Source organism: Pristis pectinata, chromosome 24 (assembly GCF_009764475.1).
Source record: "Pristis pectinata isolate sPriPec2 chromosome 24, sPriPec2.1.pri, whole genome shotgun sequence".
NCBI classification, from domain to species: Eukaryota; Metazoa; Chordata; class Chondrichthyes; order Rhinopristiformes; family Pristidae; genus Pristis; species Pristis pectinata.
In genome coordinates, this window is record NC_067428.1 from 29,679,414 (window position 1) to 29,703,961 (window position 24,548).

Below are 24,548 nucleotides of genomic sequence, written 5' to 3' on the forward strand. Positions count from 1 at the left end.
TTTTATTCACCATGGGTCATTTATTCTGCAGGTGTCTGATTACAGTGGGGATCGAAGGCGAGGGACCCAAAACCATTAACAACATCGTCTAACGTGGAAAACAACAAAAGTCGGTCGGCATTTTAGTAGGAATAGAGTCTTGGCAGGAGGAAGTGAGTCTCATGAACAAGAGGAGCTCAGAGGGCAGAGGGATGTGGAGAGAGAGAGAGATAAAAGTTTAGTGCTTAGGCAGGGGGAATCTTATAGGAAGTTTTGGCCGTGTAAACAACAGACGTCGCTGATTTCAATGTTGGGGAAAAAGGCACTCCCAGGTCTTATTGCTGGAGGTGTGTTGGTGGACGAGAATAAGTCAAACAGTGTATAGGACATAGAACAGTACAGCACAGGAACAGGCACTATGTCTGTGCCAACCATTGGTATTGGTTTATTGTCACTTGTACCAAGGTACAGTGAAAAACTTGTCTTGCATACCATTCATACAGATCAATGCATTACACAGTGCATTGAGGTAGTACAGGGTAAAAACAATAACAGAATACAGGGTAAAGTGTCACAGCTACAGAGAAAGTGCGGTACAGGTAGACAATAAGGTGCAAGGTCATAACAAGGTAGATTGTGAGGTCAAGAGTCCTCACAAGGCAGGCACATTAACCGCAGGTAGTGTAACAGTTAGTGTAATGCTATTACAGCGCCAGCGACCTGGGTTCAATTCTGGCTGCTGTCTGTAAGGAGTTTGTACGTTCTCCCCGTGTTTGCGTGGGTTTCCTCCAGCTGCCCCGGTTTCCTCCCACATTCCAAAGATGTACGGGTTAGAAGTTGTGGCATGATACGTTGGCGCTGGAAGTGTGGCGATACTTGCGGGCTGCGCCCCAGAGCAGTTACACAAAAGATGTATTTTACTGTGTGTTTCGATGTACATGCGACTAATAAAGATATCTTATCTTATCTCGTTCTCATTGTATTTGGGAACGTTCAATAGTCTTATAACAGTGGGATAGAAGCTGTCCTTGAGCCTGTGGTACGCACTTTCAGGCTTTTGTATCTTCTGCCTGATGGGAGAGGGGAGAAGAGAGAATGACCCAGTGTGGGTGGGGTCCTTTGATTATGCTGGCTGCTTCACCAAGGCCGTGAGAAGTATAGACAGTGTCCATGGAGGGGAGGCTGATTTCCGTGATGTGCTGGCCATGATGTCAGTCTAAACTAACCCCATCTGCCTGTACGTGGTCTGTATCCCTCTACTCCCTGCCTGTTCATGTGCCTGTCTAAGCCTCTCTTAAACATTTCTCTTGCATCTGCTTCCTCCACCTCCCTGAGGAGCAAGTTCCATGTATCTACCATTCTCTGAGTGAAATACTTGCATTGCAGATTTCTTTTAAGCTTTTCTCCTCTCACCTTAAACCTATGCTCTCTAGTATTTGACATTTTCCACCCTGGTAAAAGACTCTAGACTGGACTATTGATTAATGAGTCCATCTGTTCAGTAAGGAGGAAGAATATCATAGACAAATGAGGCCATGTGGGTAGAGCTCAGGGAACTAATAAGGGGCGATCACTTTGCTGGGGTTATACTACAGGTCTCCCAACAGTTAGTGGAAGTAGAGGAGCAGATATGTAGGCAAATCACAGAGAAGTTGAAGAGCAATGTGGTTATGATACTAGGGGATTTCAACTTCCCCAATATTCCCTGGGATTGCCTCAGTGGGCAAGGCCTGGAGGGGTAGAATTTTTAAAGTGCAACCAGGAGAGTTTTTTTGATGCAGTATGTAGATAGTTGTACTCGAAAAGGGGCAGTACTGGACATAATGTTGGGGAATGAAGCCAGACAAGTAGTCACAATGTCAGTGGGTGAGCATTCTGGGGGGGAGCACCATAACTCCTGTAAGTTTCAAGGTAGTTATGGAACGGGATAAATATGGTACAGAAATTAAGCAGGGGAAGTTACTGTAGAAAAGATACGAAAGCGCTGGAGGTGGTGCAGAGGAGATTCACCAGCACATTTGCCTGGGACGGAGCAATTTAGTTATGAGGAGAGACTAGAGAGGCAAGGTCTAGTTTTCCTGGAGCTGAGGAGGTTAAGGGGGACGTGATTGTGGTATGCAAAATTATGAGAGGGATGGATTGGGCAGACTGCAGGAAACTTTTCTCCTTATCAGATATGAATAACACTAGAGGACACAGATTTAGGATAAGGGGTAAGAGATTTAGACGGGATTTGAGGGGGACCTTTCTCACCCAGACAGTGGTGAGTACCAGGAATACACTGCCTGAGAGAGTGCTGGAGGCAAGGCCGCTGACAGCATTGAAGAAGTGTCCAAATGAGCACTTGAAGTGGATAGAAGGCTACGGGCCAAGGACTGGAAGATTGGATGAATGCAGACTGGTCAGCGTAAACATGATGGGCTGAATGGCCTGTGACTCTGGCCTATGAATCTATGAGACAGACTAGAAAGGCTGAAGAAAATATTTGCAGATAGAGAAAAAAAGATTGGGGTTATCTTTGCGATAATGAGCAGTTTTGATGGAAAGAGAGCAAGATTTAGAAGTACTTTGTGTGATCCAACTGAGGATGGTGGGTGAATGGCTCGACCAGTTCTCCACCACACTTGAATTAAGGTAAGACCATCCGACTTAAGGAAGTGCAGCTGGGAACCATAGTGGAGGAGTTGCCAGAGGCACACCAGTGGTTTTAACCAGGTCCAAAGCATCGAACATTGGGGTAAGGATGTGGTTGAGCAACTTGTTAGGGGCCCAAATGGTGTAGTGAACAGAGGATCCAAGGGGTAGACAGATGGGACATTGAAAGAACAATTAAGAGTGAATTGGATGAGATTTTCTTTTCCCCTGAGGTTCACACTGGGTAAACTTTAAACCAATTTGTAAATTATAATGTAGGCAAATCAGGAAGAAATCTAGGTAAAACCTTCTACATGCAAGGTGAGTGCAGAAATTGATATTAAAATATTGGTGTTACTTCTGTGTAAGTGAAATCAAGAAACTCCAGAGCAAATATCAGAGTATTTTCTCATCGCTGTGAGAGATAACAGTGAGCAATTGTACTGCATTTGCCCGTGTTGTGATAATGACTACACTTCCAAGAAATGCGTCACTTCAGAAAGCTTTGTGAACAGAAAGATAACACCATAAGTGTAAGGTTTTGCTAATACATGGTGTCTATTCATTCCAATTTTTAAAATGATTTAATTCACACACACACACAAACTACATCTGCAAGTTTATCTTCCATTCAAATAGTTATTACCGACCTTTGAATTATTGAAGGTGTGTTCTGAAATTCTATATTTCTTGTTAACTTTCACCATTTCCTTCCTGTACAGAGTATAAGATGGTTTCATTTTCCCGGAACCTTGCACATATAAAACTTCAACTCAATAAAAGATGAATAACGAGTAGATTGCAGCGGGCTCAACATCATGTGGGCTTATAGGAAGACTTCAAAATAATTCCAGTTTAAAAGTCATTTCAAGTGCAAGTCCACCAACAAACAGGAATTGGAGTCTTGACAGCACAATCTCTTCTGTGTCTGTGGAAATGGGGTGTTTCTCTTCGTCAGTTTTAGGTTATGTACTCAAATTGTTGCCAAATCACGGTCAAATTGTTGTCAAGGCACAGTAGTGTAGCAGTTAGCGTAACGCTATTACAGCTCCAGTGATCCGGGTTCAATTCCGGCCACTGTCTGTAAGGAGTTTGTACGTTCTCCCTGTGTCTGCGTGGGTTTCCTCTGGGTGCTCTGGTTTCCTCCCACAATCCAAAGATGTACGGGTTAGGAAGTTGTGGGCATACTATGTTGGCACTGGAAGTGTGGCGACACTTGTGAGCTGCCCCCGGAACACTCTACGCAAAGACGTATTTCACTGTGTGTTTCGATGTACATCTGACTAATAAAGAAATCTTATCTTATCTTAAGTAGATGTTATTTATGCAATATTCAAACAGTGGATATTGACGGTTTGGGATTTAAATTAATTACCGAGAGTTTAGATTTAACACTGCAACCACAGGATTTGAATAAAATATAGGTAAAGTGTGAAACTGGGTCAAAAATTGGCCCAGTCCCAGGAAGCAAATGAGATGGTTGTATTTTCCGTGATGAGAAAGCTGTTTACAATGGGATTCTGTAGGTCGCAATACTAGCTCCTTTGCTTTTTATAATACATGTGAGAAAAAGTAGGCTGGAGAAATTTCCTGTTGAAACAAAAGTTTCCTGTGTGGTTGATAGTGCGGAAGAGAACAACAGATAGAAAGATGGCATCAATGAATTGCTGAGGTGGGCAAAAGCAAGACAAACAAATTCAGTCCAGAGAAGTGTGAGATAATGCATCAGGGAGGGCAAATGAGGGGAGAGGATACATGTGAATGGTAGGATACTGACAAGAGTAGAAGAACAGAGGATCCTGAAAAGAAATGTCCACATATTGCTGGAGGAAGGATGACAGGTAGATAAGATGATTATACTATGTTAGAACTGTACAAAGCTCGAGTGAAGTCACAGCTAAAGTCCTCATGTGTACATTTCCGTTTATTATATTGTAGGGAGAATGTGACTGTACTGGAGTGGGCACAGATGAGCTCATGAAGATATTTCCACAATGGAAGAATCTCAAATCATGAGAAAATATTGGATGTTTCCTTTGAAGAGAAAGGTTGAGGTGAGATTTAGGTGAAGTGTATAAAGTCTAAAGGAACCTGAGTAAATGAGTAGGAGGGACCTTTTCCCCTTACAGTGTGGTCAATAAACTGGAGGATTAGATTTGTGGAAAAATTAGAGGGCAGCTGAGAAGAAACATTTTCATTCAGAAGGTGGAAACAAGAGACCACAGATGCTGGAATCTGGAGCAGCAAACAAAATGCTGGAGGAACTCAGCGGGTCAGGCAGCATCTGTGGAGGGAAATGGACAGTCGATGTTTGCGATTGAGACCCTTCATCTGGACTGAAAGATAGAGGGGAGATAGCCAGTATAAGACGGTGGAGTGGAGGGACTTTTTTTTTATACTGGCTACCTCCCCTCTATCTCTCAGTCCAGGTGAAGGGTCTCGATCCGAAACATCGACTGTCTATTTCCCTCCATAGATGCTGCCTGACCTGCTGAGTTCCTCCAGTGCTTTGTTTCTACATTCAGAAGGTGGTTGAGACAGAAACTTACAGCATATTTGAAAGGTATCCATAGGACAATGGACCAAGATATGGAAAGTGGGATTGGGCTGGATCGGATTCCTTAGCTGATATGAATGCAACAAACCCAATTTTGCTGTGTGGGGTTCACCCAAAGCGTTCCCTATTGGGATACCCAATCACATAAGGGACGTGGGAACTAGAAACAGGAGTGGACCATTCAACCCCTTGTATCTGCTATTCAATAAGATGATGGCTGATTTTTTTTTACTCTCAGTGACACTTTACTTGATTCTCTTAAGATCTAAAAATCTTTTGATCCTGTCTTGAAAATACTAAATGACTGAGCCTCCACAGCCCTGTTGGACAGAGAATTCCAAAGATTCCTTACCCCTCTTATCTCTGTCCCAATTGGCCAACCCCTTGTTTTGGGACTGTGACCTTTGGACACTCCAGCAAGGGAAAGCATCATCTCTGCATCTATCTGGTCAAACCCCTTGAAAATGTGACATCTTTCAACAAGGTCAGCATTTATCCTTCTATAGTCATCAGAATTTAAATCCGGTCTGCTTCATCTCTGCTCACACAATAAACCAGCCACCCCTGGAATCAACCCGGTGAACCTTTGCTGCAATCCTGCTGCAAATATATCCTTCCCGAGGCAGGGAGACCAGATTTACACAATCTTCCAGCTGCACTCCCATCAAGGTTCAATACACAGAAGTATCTCGGGGTGCAAGTCCGTAGCTCCCTGAAAGTGGCAACACAAGCGGATGCAATGATAAAGAAGGCGTACGGCACGCTTGCCTTCATCGTTAGGGGCATTGAGTTGGAAGTCACGTTGCAGCTGTATAAAACTTTGGTTAGGCTGCACTTGGAGTATTGTGTGCAAGTTTGGTTGCCACATTACACAAAGGACGTGGAGGCTTGGAGAGAGTGCAGAAGAGGTTCATAGGATGTTGTCTGGATTAGAGAGTATTAGCTATAAGGAGAGGTGGACAAACTTGGGTTGTTTCTATGGAGCAGCAGAGGCTGAGGGGAGACCTGATAGAGGTACATAAGATTATGAGAGGTATAGATAGGGTAGGTAGGTTAGAGTCTTTCTCCCAGGGTAGATATGCTGGAACGCTATTGGACTTTAACCATCATACACACTGTAACACTACACACGTTAAAATCATTCACTGTAATACCATCACGGACCGTAATATCACAGACATTGTAATGCAGCACACTGTAACATCACAGACTATAACAGCATCTGTATGGAAAATCACAGACTGAGACAGAATATTCAGAATAATATCAGACACATTGATATACCACCTGCTGTAATACCAGGCATTGTAATTACTTGTGTACTGTACCATTGCAGACTGTACGTCGCACATACTGCAACAATGTACACTGTAATACCAAACATCCTGTAACACTACAACCACTATGGAATGATGCACACTACAGCATCTCCTGCACTTTACCAGCTGCTGCATTGTAACACCACAATGCAGTGTAACATTACACACACAGTAACATTTCAAGTGCAAGTTCCCACCAAAGTGACACAACACCCCAAGTGCAGTATTTCACCGTTCTGTCATATTCACGGTGTGGAAAACCTGCAAACATTAACAGCACAGCCAGTACTTCCACCAACAGAGACTGCCCCAGTTCCAGAATGGAACTCACCCCCTTCTCTTCAACAGTGAGCAATGGAGAATAAATGTCATCCTTCCTGCCACAGTTGTATCATGTGAAGTAGTATAAAGGTCATCCAATGAAACATCACACACACACACACACACACACACACACACACACACACACACACACACACCACACACACACACACACACACACCACCACACACACACACACACAGCCACAGCCACAGCCACAGCCCACAGCCACAGCCACACCATTTTTCCTGTGCTGTTAGATACCCTGCACTGAATTTGTAATCTGGTAATTCTTCCGTCTAAAAGGGAGTTCATTTTACTTCAAAGTATACAGACTTGATCCGACTATTGTTACAGTCCATACCATGGGTTGGTCCATGGCTAATTCCCAATACGCTATCACATTCAAGAACATGCTGTGGACTAATGTACTCCGCCAGTACAGGTCTCTACTACTGTAATAGTTGATGGCTCTTGACGTTACAGTGATTCTCAACTTTTATTCTACCATTCACTTCTGCCAGTGGGTTAGGAACCTTCAACATTTGACCATCAAAGTGCAGTGGTTGTTGAGGTACAGATGAAGATTGAAGTATGCATGGTGTCTTGGTGGGTTCTAGAGTTACAGAGTGTCTGGTGTTACAGTGTGTGGTGTTACAGTGTGTGTGGTGTTAGAGGTAAAATGATCATCCATGAACCTTTCTGAAGGGGTGAACAGGTGCGTGAGGGTAAATGGTATATTCATGCTTCTATTTCTTACGTTTTTTTTCTTTTGTGACCACGCAGGGACCTGAATATAAGCATGCACCAAATGTTTCCTGGTTATGAAAGAATGAAGGAGGTATAGTGGACAGCGAGGAACGATCTATTAAAGCTTGCAGCGTGACCTTGACCAGCTGGGAAAATGGGCTGAAAAATGGCAGATGGAATTTAATGCAGACAAGTGTGAGGTGATGCACTTTGGGAGGACAAACCAGGGTAAGACCTACACAGTGAATGGTGGGGCTCTGAGGTGTGCAGTAGAACTACAGGACCTGGGAATACAGATCCATAATTCCTTGAAAGTGGCGTCACAGGTAGATAGGGTTGTAAAGAGGGTGGCAGTTTGGCCTTTTTATATCAGGGCATTGAGTACAGGAGTTGGGATGTTATATTGAAGTTGTACAAGAAGTTGGTGAGGCTGAATTTAGAGTATTGTGTGCAGGTCTGGTCACCTACCTACAGGAAAGATATCAATAAGCTTGAAAGAGTGCAGAGAAAATTTACAAGGATGTTGCCGGGACTTGAGAACCTGAGTTATAGGGAAAGGTTGAATAGGTTAGGACTTTATTCCCTGGAGCGCAGGAGAATGAGGGGAGATCTTATATAAGTATACAAAATTATGAGGGGTGTAGATAGGGTGAAATGCATGCAGGCTTTTTCCCTCAGGTTGGTGAGACTAGAACTAGAAGACATAGGTTTAAGGTGAAAGGTGAAATATTTAAGGGGAATCTGAGGGGGAACTTCTTCACTCAGAGGGTGGTGCGAGTGTGGAATGAGCTGCCAGTGGAAGTGGTGGATGTGGGTTCACTTGTAACATTTAAGAGAAGTTTGGATAGGAAGGGTTTACAGGGACATGGTCCGGGTGCAGGTAGGTCGGACTAGGCTGAAGATGAGGTCGGCATGTACTAGATGGGCCGAAAGGTCTGTATCTGTGATGTAGTACTCTATGACTGAGCAAACACCTAGCTATACGACAGGGTAACACAATGTGCTCTGTAACACTACACCCCCAGCAATAACATGTACTGAAACATCCCAGAGATTGATCTTCAACAAGGCTGAACCATCCCAAATAAGGACACAATTTTACAGAAGGCTGTTAAAAGGGGGGCAAAATTCTCAGAAGCAGTGAAAACATAGAGAAAGGTCTTTGCCCATTTTGCACGATTTGCCACCTGCTTAATCCAATATATTTTGATAAGAAAAATTGTGATAATGGCTGTAGTGGCCATGTAGAAATAGGCTGTCTACCAGAAATCACTGCCATTAACCTTGAATATTTACATATTAATTACTCCACAAAACCACGTTCAAATAGATGTGCCAGGGAATTATCTGATAACACAACCTGAAGGTACAGCATGATCCTAACAACCCCAATATACATCAACAATTAATGTATTGGTATAAATCAACGTTCTTATTACACATGAACACCAATACCACATTTGCTGAAACACCATGTGCTTATGACAACTGTAGTACTCACTACTGTAACATCTCGTGTGAAGCATCACCATGTATGGTAGAGGCCAAGGGAAACGTTCAAGTGGGAGCCCTACCACCTACAAGTTCTCCTCAAAAGTCGCTCACCACCCTAACATAGAAGTCCATTGCCACTTCTTCATCTCTCAGTCAAAATCCTCCACTTCACTGACAGTTAGCAATATAGGAGCCACAGAGGATGAGAAGTGACCTGATAGAGGTGTATAAGATGACGAGAGGCATTGATCGTGTGGATAGTCAGAGGCTTTTCCCCAGGGCTGAAATGGTTGCCACAAGAAGACACAGGTTTAAGGTGCTGGGGAGTAGGTACAGAGGAGATGTCAGGGGTAAGTTTTTTACTCAGAGAGTGGTGAGTGCAAGGAATGGGCTGCCGGCAACGGTGGTGGAGGCGGATACGATAGGGTCTTTTAGGAGACTTTTGGATAGGTACATGGAGCTGAGAAAAATAGAGGGCTATGGGTAAGCCTAGTAATTTCTAAGGTAGGGACATGTTCGGCACAGCTTTGTGGGCCGAAGGGCCTGTATTGTGCTGTAGGTGTTCTATGTTTCTATGTAAACTGGTTCAACATCCTTATGCACTTTTAGGGTTTAAAACCTTGGTGAGTTGCCTTGGTGAGTTGCTGCAGTGCATCAGGTAGGTGGGTACACACCGTTGTCGTGGTTCACTGTGTGTGGTTGGAGCTGACCTCATTCAGACTCGGAGAGGGGAGTTGATCACACCCCGGCTGGTAGCGAGGCTTTGTGGAGCCAGGAAATGGTGCAGAGTTTTCAACCTCTGACCTGTTAAAGAACTTAAGAAATAGGAGCAGGAGTCGGCCATCTCGCCCGACGAACCTGCTCCGCCATTCAATCAGATCATGGCTGATCTGGCCGTGGACTCAGCTCCACCGGCCCTGCCTTTTCCCCTTACCTTTAATTCATCCTACTATGCAAGAACCTATCGAACTGTGTCTTAACTATATTTAATGAGGTAGCCTCAACTGCTTCCTCGGGCAGAGAATTCCACAGATTCACTACTCTCTGGGAAAAGCAGTTCCTCTCATCTCCATCCTAAATCTACTCCTCCGAATCTTGAGGCTATGTCCCCTAGTTCTACTCTCACCTACCTGTGGAAACAACTTTCCTGCCTCTATCTTTCACAATTTTATAGGTTTCTATAAGGTCCCCTCTCATTCTTCTGAATTCCAGCAAGTATAGTCCCAGGTGACCCAATCTCTCCTCATAGGCTAACTCCCTCATTTCCAGAATCAATGTTCTTGTAGCAAAAGTATTTATGTGGCTTTACTTAAGGTTCTGGTCTATGGTGGTCTCGGGATTTTGCTTATTGGTGGCTTTGACAGTGGTGGGACCTTTGGACATGAGAGGTGCTGGTCTAGCTTCCTCTTCTGGAGACAGTTGCTTGGCATTTCTGTGGCACCAATGTTCTTGCCACTTGGTAATGCATCCCCTGACTGTTAACCATAGAACACTACAGCACAGAAAACAGGCCATTCGGCCCTTCTAGTCTGTGTCGAAACATTATTCCGTTAGTCCCATTTACCTGCACCCAGTCCATAACCCTCCAGACCTCTCCCGTCCATGTATCTATCCAATTTATTCTTAAAACTCAAGAGTGAGCCCGCATTTACTACATAAGATGGCAGCCCGTTCCATACTCCCACCACTCTTTGAGTGAAGAAGATCCCCCTAATGTTCCCCATAAACCTTCCCCCTTTCACCCTAAAGCCATGTCCTCTTGTACTTATCTCTCCTAATCTAGGTGGAAGAAACCTATTCACATTAACTCTGTCTATACCCCTCATAATTTTGTAAACCTCTATCAAATCTCCCCTCATTCTTCTGCGCTCCAAAGAATAAAGTCCTAACCTGTTCAATCTTTCCCTGTAACTCAACTCCTGAAGACCCGGCAACATTCTAGTAAATCTCCTCTGCACTCTTTCAATCTTACTGATATCCTTCCTATAGTTAGGTGACCAGAACTGCACACAATACTCCAAATTTGGCCTCACCAATGTCTTATACAACCTCACCATAACATCCCAACTCCTGTACTCAATACTTTGATCTATGAATGCCAGGATGCCAAAAGCCTTCTTTACAACCCTGTCTACCTGCGACGCCACTTTGAGGGAATTATGTATCTGAACTCCCAGATCCCTTTGTTCCTCCACACTCCTCAGTGCCCTACCATTTACTGTGTATGTCCTACCCTGATTTTGTCCTTCCAAATGCAACACCTCACACTTGTCTGCATTAAATTCCATCTGCCATTTTCTGGCCCGTTCTTCCAGTTGGTTCAGATCCCTCTGCAAGCTTTTGAAAGCCTTCCTCGCTGTCCACAACGCCTCCAATCTTAGTGTCATCAGCAAACTTGCTGATCCAATTTACTACATTATCATCTAGATCATTGATATAGACAACAAACAACAATGGTCCCAGCACAGATCCCTGAGGCACACCACTAGTCACAGGCCTCCAGTCTGAGAAACAATCATCCACTACCACTCTCCGTCTTCTCCCACACAGCCAATTTCGAATCCAGTTTACAACCTCTCCATGGATACCTAGTGTCTGAACCTTCTGAACTAACCTCCCATGTGGGACCTTGTCAAAGGCCTTACTAAAGTCCAGGTAGACAACATCCACAGCCTTTCCTTCATCTACTTTCTTGGTAACTTACTCGAAAACTCTACAAGATTTGTTAAACACGATCTACCACGCACAAAGCCATGCTGACTATCCTTAATCAGCCCTTGGTTGTCCAAATACTTGTATATCCTGATCTCTCAGAACACCTTCCAATAATTTACCCACTACTGATGTCAGGCTCACTGGCCTGTAATTACCTGGCTTACTTTTAGATCCTTTTTTAAACAACGGAACAACATGAGCTACCCTCCAGTCCTCCAGCACCACACCCGTGGCTAAGGACATTTTAAATACATCTGCCAGGGCCCCTGCAATTTCTACACTAGTCTCCCTCAATTCGAGGAAATACCTATCTGGCCCAGGGGATTTATCTACCTTTCTTCACTGTAAGGCAGCAAGCACCTCCTCCTCTTTAATCTTTATATGTTCCATGACTCTATTGCTTGTTTCCCTTCCTTCCATATCCACTATGCCCGTTTCCTGCGTAAATACTGATGCAAAAAAAATTGTTTAAGATCTCCCCCATCTCCTGAGGCTCCACACATAGATGACCACTCTGATCTTCTAGGGGACCAATTTTGTCCCTTATTATCCTTTTATTCTGCATATACTTGTAGAAACCCTTCAGATTTACCTTCACATTATCTGCCAAAGCAACCTCATGTCTTCTTTTTGCCTTCCTGATTTCCTTTTTTAGTATCTTCTTACTTTTTTTATACTCTTCAAGTACCTCATTTGTTCCTAGTTGCCTATACCTGCTTTACACCTCTCTCTTTTTCTTAAGCATCACCAATATCCCTTAAAAACCAAGGTTCCCTATGCTTTTTAACTTTGCCTTTAATCCTGGCAGGACCATGCAAACTCTGTACTCGCAAAATTTCGCCTTTGAAGGCCTTCCACTTACTGAGCACATCCTTGCCAGAAAACAACTCATCCCAATCCACTCTTCCTAGATCCTTTCTCATTTCCACAAAATTGGCCTTTCTCCAATTTAGAACCTCAACTCGAGGACCAGACCTGTCCTTGAAACTAATGACATTATGGTCACTGGACCCAAAATGCTCCCCTACACATACTTCTGTCACCTGACCTGTCTGGTTCCCTAATAGGAGATCAAGTGTTGCATTCTCTCTCGTTGGTACCTCTATATATTGATTTAGAAAACTTTCCTGAACACATTTGACAAATTCCAAGCCATCCAGCCCTTTCACAGTGTGGGAGTCCCAGTCAATATGTGGAAAGTTAAAATCCCCTACTATCACAACTTTCTGTTTCTTACATTTGTCTGCTATCTCACTACAGATTTGTTCCTCCAATTCTCTCTGACTATTGGGCGGTCTATAATACAACCCTATTAGTGTAGCCACACCTTTCCTGTTCTTCAGCTCCACCCACATGGCCTCTGTAGATGAGCCCTCCGCGCTGTCCTGTCTCCGCACAGCTGTGATACTTTCCCTGACCAGTAACGCCACTCCTCCCTCTTTCATCCCTCCCCCTCTATCACGTCTGAAACAACGGAACCCCGGGACATTAAGCTGCCAGTCCTGCCCCTCCTGCATCCAAGTCTCACTAGTAGCAATAATGTCATAATCCCACGTGTCAATCCACGCCCTAAGCTCATCTGCTTTACCTACCATACTTCTTGCATTGAAATAGATGCACCTGAGAACATTTCTATCACGTACAAACCTTTGATTTCTGTTTATACTTGCAGTCCTCGCCTGACCTTTGTCCTCCTCCGCCTCACTATCTGCTCTAACACTCTGGTTCCCCTCCCCCTGCAAATCTAGTTTAAACCCCCCGGAGCAGCACTAGCAAACCTACCCGCAAGAATGTTTGGTCCCCCTCCAGTTCAGGTGCAGACCGTCCCGTCGGAACAGGTCCCACCTTCCTTAACTAGGGCACCTTGTGCACATGCTCCTTGTTATCTTGGGAGGTGCAAATGAAAGTGAACACTTTAACCTTACCAGATATCCCCCTTCCTAACTTATGACAGAGGGAAGATCGTCAGTGAAGCAGGTGAAGGTAAATCTACTGAAATATTCCCTCACAGTGATAGCCAGTGGTTGAGGTGTTTGGTTAACACAAACCACAACTATCCTGTGAGCTTGGTATAACTGAAACCAGGGAAGGGTTTTTCCCATGACGCACATCATCCTCAAGTTTGTCAAGGCTCCCTGATTCCACACTCAGTCAAATGTCTTCTTCTGAGGGATAACCACCCTTACCTCACCTCAATTATCTTCTTTGATCCTTGCTTTAACCAAAGGCTCTAATAGTCTGGGTGCGGCATAAAACCAACCAGCACTTCACCGAACAGATTATTTAGTGAGTAAGGGTTGTCAATGATAGGTTCCATCGTGGAGCTATACAACACAGAACCAGGTCCTTTGGCCTACCACGTCCGCGCTGACTGTAATGCCTGTCGATGCGAATCCCACTTGCCTGCATCAGGCACGGATCCCCTATTCCTTTCCCATCCGTTGTAATTGTATCTGCCTGCACCACCTCTTCTGGTAACTTATTCAAATAACCCCCACCCTCTGAATCAAAAACTTACCCTTCCAATCTCCTTTACATTTCAAAGACCCCACCCACGCGGGTCATTCTCTCTTCTCTCCTCTTCCATTGGGTAGAAGATACAGGAGCCTGAGGGCACGTACCACCAGACTTAAGGACAACTTCTACCCCACGGTGATAAGACTATTGAACCTTATATGATGAAATGGACTCTGACCTCACAATCAACCTTGTTGTGACCTTGCACCTTATTATGACCTTGCACCTTATTGCACTGCACTTTCTCTGTAGCTGTGACACTTTACTCTGTACTGTTATTGTTTTTACCTGTACTACATCAATGCTCTCTGTACTAACCCAATGTAACTGCACTGTGTAATGAATTGACCTGTACGATCGGTGTGCAAGACAAGTTTTTCACTGGACCTTGGTACAAGTGACAATAATAAATCAATACCAATACATCTCCCCTCTCACCTCTAACCTGTGCCCTCTGGCTTTAGACTCCTCTACCCTGGGTGGTAGAATCTGGGGGGAGTTGAAGAAAGCCCATGTAAGTGGCAGGTTGATGCCTGCTGGGGTGAAAGGCTTGTCTCCCTGGCTTGTCCTCACAGTCACAAGATCACAAGACAAGGGAGCAGAAGCAGGCCATTCGGCCCATCGAGTCTGCTCCAAGGAAAAGGGAAAAAATGAGAAATGAGAAATGGGGGGGGGGGGGAGGAAGAAGAAGAAGAAAAAAAACTATTCTAATCCCAATTTCTGGCCTTATCCCCATATCCCTTGATACCCCAACTATTTAGATATCTATCTATCTCTTCCTTGAACACCCCAATGATCTGGCCTCCACTGCTGTACCTGGCAAGGAATTCCACAATTTAACCACCCTCTGGCTAAAGAAATTTCTCCTCATCTCTGTTTTGAAACTGTACCCTCTAATTCTAAGATTGTGCCTTCTGGTCCTGGACTCACCCACCAAGGAAAACAGCTTGGCCACATCTACTCTGTCCATTCCTTTCAACATTTTAAATGTCGCTATGAGGTCCCCTCTCATTCTTCTGTACTCCAGTGAGTACAGTCCAAGAGCCGACAAACGCTCATCATACGTGAGCTCTTTCATTCCGGGAATCATCCTCGTAAATCTCCTCTGAACCCTCTCCAACATCAACACACCCTTCCTAAGATATGGGGCCCAAAACTGCACACAGCATTCCAAATGAGGCCTCACTAGTGCCCCGTAGAGCCTCATCAACACTTCCTTACTTTTATACACTATACCTCTCGAAATGAATGCCAACAAAGCATTCGCTTTCTTTACCACCGATCCGACCTGGTGGTTAACCTTTAAGGTATCCTGCACGAGTACCCCCAAGTCCCTTTGTACTTCTGTACTTTGAATCTTCTCTCCTTCTAGATAATAATCTGCCCGTTTATTTCTGTTTCCAAAGTGTACAACTGCACATTTCTCAACATTGAATCTCATCTGCCATTTCCTTGCCCATTCACCTAAACTATCTAGGTCTCCCTGCAAACTTCCTGTCTCCTCAATACTCCCTACTCCTCCACCTAGCTTGGTGTCATCCGCAAACTTAGCCACAAAACCATTTACTCCATCATCCAAATCGTTAATGTACAAGGTAAAAAGGAGCGGCCCCAACACCGACCCCTGCGGCACACCACTAGTAACCAGTAGCCAACCAGAACGAGATCCTTTTATTCCCACCCTTTGCTTCCTGCCAACCAGCCAATGCTCCACCCATTCTGTTATCCTACCCGTAATTCCATGACCTCTCATCTTATTAATCAGTCTCTTATGAGGCACCTTGTTGAAGGCCTTTTGAAAGTCTAAATACACAACATCTACCGCCTCTCCCTTATCCACCCTACCTGTGATTTCTTCAAAAAACTCCAATAGGTTGGTCAGGCAGGATCTTCCCTTCACAAAACCATGTTGGCTAGGACCTATCTCGCCTTGCACCTCTAGGTATTCCGTAACCCCATCCTTGAGGATAGATTCCAATAACTTTCCCACCACTGATGTCAGACTAATAGGTCTGTAATTTCCTTTATGCTGCCTCCCTCCTTTCTTATGTCCATATTTGGGACACGGTACTGACATCATACTGTGGGATTCCTTCACCTACAAATCTTTTTTTTTGGCGTGGCGTTATAGTTATGTAGAAATTAACGTCGGCAGAGGTGGCAATTCTCTGCCACCTTTAACACATCACACACCGCCAGCAGCAATTCCTGCCCTGCAGTCACCGATATTATTCGTCAAAAGTTGCTTCAAGTTTCGAGTTCCGCTGTCAGAGAGCAGCCTGACCACTCGGGTCGGTGCCAGAGGAGCTGAATGCAAATGTGACAGTGGAACATCCCTCCTTCTGAGCCGAGAGACGGGAACTCTATTCGGGGAAGTGACACGTTAATTTCCCTTCAGCTCGCCGCCACGGACGAAATACTGGGAGGTGGTTTCGTTTTGCAAAGTGAGAAATAGCGTGCAGCTATTACAACGGTGCTGCTGAGCGCTGGCTGGACTCCTCCGGCACCAGTTGTAGGCAACTCTCTGCGATACAATGCGCGGACCCTCCGCAACATCGCCTGCACCCTGGGACCGCACTGGAGGAGTCCCCGCTGATCCACTCGCTGTGTCTGAGGGCCATCCGCGGGCGGAAGGCACTCGGCCCGTCTGCTGAAGGGAACCGAGTCCGCTCGTTGCCTCCGCCGGAGCCGCCTTGTGCGCGCACACACACCGCACCCACTGAGTCCAGGCTCACGCCGGGCCGCCACAACCCCCGGGGTCGGGTAAGTCGCCCCCTTTTTGCTACCCGCAGGCAGGCCATTCGGCCACGTTGAGTCCATACCGCCTTCTATGGAGACACCAGAGACTGCGGAGTGCTGGAAGTCTGGAGCAACGCACGGAACCACTGGAGGGGACTCTGCAGGTCAGGCAGCATCTGTGGAGGGAAAGAAACAGTCTGGATCCACTCCTGATGAAGGGCCTCGACCCAAAACGTTGACTGTTGATTTCCCTCCATAAGTGCTGCCTGACCTGCTGAGTTCCGCCAGCATTCTCTGTGTGTGTTGCTCCAGATTTCCAGCAACTGCACAATCTCTTGTGTCTCCACTGGAGGGACTCAGCGGGTCAGGCAGCGCCTGTGGAGGGAAATGGACAGTCGATGTTTCGGGCCGAAGTTCCTGATGAAGGGTCTCGACCTGAAACATTGACTATTTCCCTCCATAGATGCTGCCTGACCTGCTGGGTTCCTCCAGCTGCTTTGTGTGTGTTGCTTAGAGAACCACAGACTGATTACACCAGGCAAGGAGGCCATTCGGCCCATTGAATCCATACCGCCTCTGTGGAGATGCAGGAGAGCGGCAGACACTGGAATGTGGAGCAGCAAACAATCTGCTGGACGAACTCAACGGGTCAGGAGGCATCAGTCCTGACACAGGGTCTTGACCCGAAATGTCAACAGTTCCCTTCCCCCCCACAGATGCTGCTCGACCCAGTGAGTTCCTTCAGCCCCTGCCTCGCCCCTAGTCCAGCAAGGACTACACACACTTACCCAGCTCCCTGTTGAAGCCTACAGTAGAACCTGCCTCCATTACAAACACCTGGATCTTACCTGTTGATTCAAAGAAACATTCCTCATTACACCGTTGGTTCTTTTGCCAACGACCTCCAGTCCTTGGACTGACCTGTCAATGGGAACAGTCCTCTCAGCAGGTGGACAGGGTGGTGAAGAAGGTGTTTGGCACGCTGGCCTTCATTACCCAGGGCGTTGTGTACAGAAGTTGGGATGTTACGTTGCAGTTGTACAATACATTGGTGAGGCCGCACCTGGAGTATTGCGTACAATTTTGGTCACCCTGTTGTAGGAAAGATGTATTAAGCAGGAAAGAGTGCATAGATGATAGAGAAATGGGGGGCGGTGTGGGAGGGAAGGGTTAGATAGATCTTAGAGCAGGATAAAATGTCAGTACAACATTGTGGGCCGAAGGGCCTGTACTGTGCTGAGGTGTTCTATGTTCTATATTTAAGATTTATGAGAATATTGCCAGGACTCGAGGGACTGGGTTATGGAGGGAACTTGGTAGGCTAGGACTTTATTCATTGGAGTATAGGAGACTGAGGGTTAACCTCATAGAGGTTAGGTGGATAGTGACAGGTGGATCCAGGTGATTAGCGTGATAGGCAGATGGAGGAGGGAAGAGTGGAGATAGCGACAGAGGCCGGGAGGCAACAGAGGGCTGCAGATCCACCTGTCGCTTTCCAGCTCTTGCTTCACTCCTGCCCCTCACCTCCTTATACTGTCAACTGTTTGTACGTCAACCTTCCATTTCACTCCATAGATGCTGCCTGACCTCTGGACAGTTTTGCGTACAGTTCTGGTCACCACACTGTAGGAAGGATGCGGTTGAGCTGGAGTGAGTGCAGAGGAAGTTCACCAGGATGTTGCCTGGATTGGAGGACTTCAGTTATGGGGAGAGATTGGAGAGGCTGGGTTTGTTTTCCCTGGAGTGAAGGAGGTTGAAGAGTGTCCTGACAGAGGAGGTAGACAGGTGTAAAATTATAGGGCAAATAGAATCTTTTCTCATGATTTGGGTATCAAAAACAAGAAGGAATAGATTTAAGGTGAAATCCTTTTGATGTGGCACCTCATCAAATGTCTTCGTGCAATCTAAATAAAGTCCATCTACTGGCGCTCCTTTTCCACAGCACATGTTATTCTTTAAATAATTCCAATAAGTTTGTCAAACATAACTTCTCTTTGACAAAAGCAGTGGAATTTGCTTGATTACCTGGAACTACTCCACCTGCCGTGGTATAACGTCTTTAGTACTAGCTGCTTATTTTGTTCTCTGTGACAGATGGTGCGTTGACTGGCCTGTGATTTCCTGCTTTCCATCTCCCTTCTTTTTGAACAAAGAATTCGGTTCTGTTATTTTCCAGTCTAATGGAACCTTCTGAATCTAGACACTGTGGAAAATCAAAACCAACTCATTAAACTATTCTTTTTGCCATTTCTTGTAAGACCTAAGAATTAAGTCTGTCAGGACCCACAGACATGTCAGCCCACACATCCAGCTGCTGAGAGGCACTGCCCTTGGTGATTGTAATAATATCTGTTCAAAATATCTGTTCAATTCATCTGTGATTCCCATTAATTCCTTGACTCACTCTCTGTAGGATCAATGCTAATTTTGTAAACTCTTCTTTCTAAAGTATCTATAGAAACACTTAACATCTTTCTTTTTATATTTCTCTCTTGTTTTATGCTGTACTCTAACCTTTCCTTCCTTTATTAATCATATAGTCATCTCCAGACTTGCCTCTTTGCACAATTATATGCTTTTTCTTTTAAAGTTTGATCCTATCTTTTGTTTTGGCTAACCTCAGATGGTACGTCCTCCCTTTGGAATATTTCTTCCTTGTAGAATTGTATCTATTTTGTGCATTCTGAAAGTCTCTCTTAAGCATCTGTTACTGCATCTTGAGCAAAACTAACTGCTGGACGATCTCAGTGGGTCAGGCAGCATCTGTGGGGGGAAACGGACAGTCGATATTTCCGGTCGAGACCCTCTATCTGGACTGTTACTGCGTCTTGATTGACGTCCCTTAGCCTAATTTGCCAGGTCACCTTAGCTGGCTTTGCTTCTGTTTGCTGAGAGTTGCCAGTATTTAAGTTTAAAATGCTAGTTTTGAATCCATTCTTCTCTCAGTTAAATTGAAATAGCACTCAATCATTGCTGCCTAGTTATGACTCAATGTGATCACAGTACCAGATATAGTGTAATCTGTAGTTTAGTTGGCTTCAGGATGTGCTATTCGACAGAACTATCCTGATAGCACCCTATAAATTTCTCAACACAACACCATTGCAATGCTGGGCTCCCAGCAGCCAATTTTTGCAGAGAAAGCTCCCACAAACAGCAATGCAATAATGACTGGGTAATCTAGTGCTTTCAGTAATACCGAATGAAGGTTTGAAGAGCATGTTTTACTTACAACACCGGGGGCAATTTTCCCCATTTGATCCATGACATTCCCAGTGGACCAAAAATCCCATTCCCTCTCTCCTTATTTCTCTGTCACTCCTGCAGCTTGTTCTCACATGCACGCCTGTTAACTTCCTTTTGATTCCTTTGCCACTCAGTAGTTAAGTGGTAGAGTTTAGTGTAAGCATAGATACGTTGTAAAGACGTTTACGGTGGCCAATTAACCTACCAGCAGATCTTTAAGCTGTGGGTGGAAGTCTGAGCAGTTGGTGTAAATCAAGGAGAGAGTGTGCAAATTCCACACACTCCGCACCCGATGTCAGGGTATACTTGTGAAGCAGCAGTATTAACTGCAGTATTACCGCCGCACATGTTGTAGTGAATTGCAAATGACGGACGCAAAGTGCACTGGGATTATAATGGGTTAATCAACCTGGATTCCGACAGTTCCCATGACTTGCACTTTTTAATTATTGTGCAAGCAGAAACAAGACATAACTCAGACGATTTGCCAAGTAGCTAAAGAAAGTAGTGAAGTAAACTTGGCTTGCTTTGAAAGGCAGAGTCTCTGATTTGTACCTTGTGGAAACTTGGTCAGAAACCTGAACAACAGACTCATTCTTTCCTGTGATACTTGACAGAGTATTGAATCTCCATGTGTAAATGGAAGCCACAGACCTCTGGACTTATAGAGCTTTGCAATGGCTGCCAGTATGTGTCTGTTGCTATCAATAGTCAATTAAATAGATATAATCTAAAAGAAAGATCTTTTGCATCTTTATGATTTTATTTTCTTAGAAATCCATATTTTCAGCTTAATTTCCCCACACTTAAGAACATGAACCTGGAACTCATTCAGTGACCAGGCCCCGAGTGAATGGTGTGGTATCTTTGGAAAAACTATTTCAGAAAGGTTTGGACAGAAAAGGTCTTGCCATAGCTAGGTGTTACTCAGTTAAGTTCAGTTCTGAAGGTGTTGCAGTGTGGGGAGAGTACTTTGCTTTCTTGTTTGTGGTTTGGATATTTAGATTTTATTTTCATTTTAAATTGCTCAGCCTCCTAAAACCTCTGATACTTTAGAGCAGACAGTGGAAAGAAGAAATGTGAAAGACGTGTATAAATTTCTTGGTTTCTTCAGAAATATGTTGCCCAATCATGTGTGTGACACACACCAGAGGAAGTAGATATTCCAAGTGTACAGAAGTATGTGCTGATGAGACAGCCTGATGTGATTGAAAATATCTCAGAAGCTGAGATTGGCTTGGAAAGGTTTGATACCATAAGACTGTCGATTATCTTTCAGATGAAACTGATATGCATTTTATTATTTTGTGGTTTGCGTCACTGAGATTTATTTTAAATATTAAGACAATTTGCTGGAGAAACTCAGAGGGTCGAGCAGCATCTGTGGGAGGAAAGGAATTGTCGATGTTTCGGGTTGAAACTCTGCATCAGGACTGAGAGTGGAGAGGCAAGGTGAATGGGAATTAGTTTATTATTGTCACATATACTGAGGTTCAGTGAAAAGCTTGTCTGGCATGCTGTTTATACATATCAATTCATCACAACAGTGCATTGAGGTAGTACAAGGTAAAACAATAACAGAAAGTAGAATAAAGTGTTACAGCTACAGAGAAAGTACAGTGCAGGAAGACAATAAGGTGCAAGGTCATAAAGAGGTAGATTGTGAGGTCAAGAGTCCATCTTATCGTACGAGGGGACCGTTCAATAGTCTTACAGCAGCGAGATAGAAGCTGTCCATGACCCTGCTGGTACGTGCTTTCAGGCATTTGTATCTTCTGCCCGATGAGAGAGGGGAGAAGAGAGAATGTCTGGGGTGGGTGGGGTCTTTGATTATGCTGGATGCTGTACTGAGGCAGCGAGAAGTATAGACAAGAGTCTGTGGAGGAGAGGCTGGTTTCCATGATGTGCTGAGCTGTGTCCACAACTCTCTGCAGTTTCTTGCAGTCACGGGCAGAGCAGTTGCTGTACCAAGCCGTGATACATCCAGATTGGATGCTTTCTATGGTGCAGCAATAAAAATTGATGAGGGTCGATGGGGACATGTCAAATTTCTTTAGCCTCCTGAGGAAGTAGAGGCACTCGTGAGCTTTCTTGGCTGTTGCGTCTACATGGTTGGACCAGGACACTTGGAGTGAACATAACCAATATTGGTTATGTTCACTCCTAGGAATTTGAAGCTCTCAACCCTCTTGACCTCAGCACCATTGATGTAGACAGATGCATGTACACCGCCCCATTTCCTGAAGTCTATGACCAGCTCTTTTGTTTTGCGGAAATTGAGGGAAAGGTTGTTGTCATGACACCATGTTACTAAGCTCTCTATCTCTTTCCTGTACTCCTACACATCATTATTTGAGATATGGCCTACTATGGTGGTATCATCTGCAATCTTATATATAGAGTTGGAGCAGAATCTGGCCACACAGTCATGAGGATATAGGGAGTAGAGTAGAGGGCTGAGGACGCAGCCTTGTGGGACACTAGTGTTGAGAACAATTGTGGCAGAGGTGTTGCTGCCTATCCTTACTAATTGTGGTCTGTTGGTCAGGAAATCAAGGATCCAGTTGTAAAGGGAGGTGTTGAGTCCCAGGTCTCGGAGTCTGGTGATGAGTTTGCTTGGAATTATAGCATTGAAGGCGGAACAATAGTCAATAAACAATAGTCTAACGTAGGTGTCGTTACTGTCCAGATGCTGCAGGGTAGGGCCAGGGAGATATCATCTGCCATAGACCTGTTTTGCCGGTGGGTGAGTTGCAGTGGGTCGAGGTTATCTGGGAGGCTGGGGTTAATGAGTGCCATGACCAGACTCTCGAAGCACTTCATGATGGTGGATGTCAGAACCACCGGTCGGTTGTCATTAAGGCATGTTACCTTGTTTTTCTTAAGGTACCGGGATGATAGTAGTCTTCTTAAAGCAGGTGGGAACCTCGGATTGAAGCAGAGAGAGGTTGAATATGTCTGTAAATACCCCCGCCAGCTGATCTGCACAGGATCTAAGTACATGGCCAGGGACTCCAACCAGGCCAGATGCTTTCCATGGGTTCACTCTCCAGAAGACTGATCTTGCGTCCTCGGTGGTGACTATGGGTTCAGGTGCATTGGGGGCTGTCGGGGTGGGTGGTGACAGACCAATTCCCTTCTATTCAAAAGGAACATAGAATGCGTTAAGCTCATCGAGAAGGGATGCGCTGTTGTTGGCAATGCTGCTCGACTTTGTTTTGTAGCCCTGTATGGCATGTAAGCCCTGTCACAACTGACGGCTGGTCTGGGACTCGATTCTGGACTGGTATTGTCTCTTGGCATCTCTGATAGCTTTATGGAGGTCATATCTCGATTTCTTGTATAGGTCAGGGTCACCTGATTTGAATGCTGCAGTCCTAGACTTCAACAGATAGTGGATCTCCGGGTTCATCCATGGTTTCTGGTTTGGGAACACCTGAATTGTCCTCCTTGGTACACAGTCCTCAACACACTTGCTGATAAAGTCCGTGACGCTGGTGACATACTCATCTTGGCTGGCAGCTGAGTCTTTGAACGTGGACCGGTTCACTGACTCAAAGCAGTCACGCAGAAGCTCATCTTTTTCCTCAGACCAGCACTGTACGACTTTCTGTACTGGATCCTCCTGCTTCAGCTTCTGTTTGTACTCAGGGAGAAGGAGCACAGCCTGGTGGCCTGACTCACCAAAGTGAGGGCGGGGGGTGTCTCAGGAGGCATCTTTGATGGTTGTATAGCAACAGTCAAAGGTGTTTGGGCCCCTGGTGGGACAGGAGACGTGCTGGTAGTATTTTGGTGACACATTCCAGAAGCTGGCCTGGTTGAAGTCACCGGCAGTGATGAGGAGGGAAAGAAGGGGAGTGGCAAGAAAGGATTCCGAGGCAGTTGGTGAGCTGAGGAGGGGTGTAAGATGACAGACAGGTAGTGCCAGGTAGGAGAGGTGAGTGAGGGAGGAGTTGAATTCCTTTTATTATTCAGTTGCAATGTATACACTTCATTCTAAATAAGACATCGAAAATGAACTTTATGTTTCACAGCTCATCCATGTTCACGGATTGTAACATTCCTGTGATAAAGTTTATCAGGGCAAATTTTCAACTTAATTATAAGAGTCGTGCATTTATTTCTTTGAACAATTCCTAATGTCTTCTTAGATGAGGGTCAAAGCATTATCAGTCTTACGTTTCTAGGATAAGCTTTTAATGATTCAATCCTTGTTTATATTTTATTTGTATTGCCTTTATCTTTTTGTTGCTGTCATGAGCTATCTAAAATTTTCC

General features: G+C 44.9%; 1 protein-coding gene across 1 annotated transcript in view; it reads left to right on the top strand.

The window, feature by feature from the left end:
• Positions 1-16,386: 16,386 nt before the first annotated feature.
• Positions 16,387-24,548, top strand: part of LOC127582454 (phospholipid-transporting ATPase IC-like) — a 114,923-nt gene continuing 106,761 nt past the window's right edge. Inside the window, exon 1 of the mRNA XM_052037718.1 lies at positions 16,387-17,049. The gene's annotated coding sequence lies outside the window, so the exon portion shown is untranslated. The remainder of the gene's footprint in view (positions 17,050-24,548) is intronic.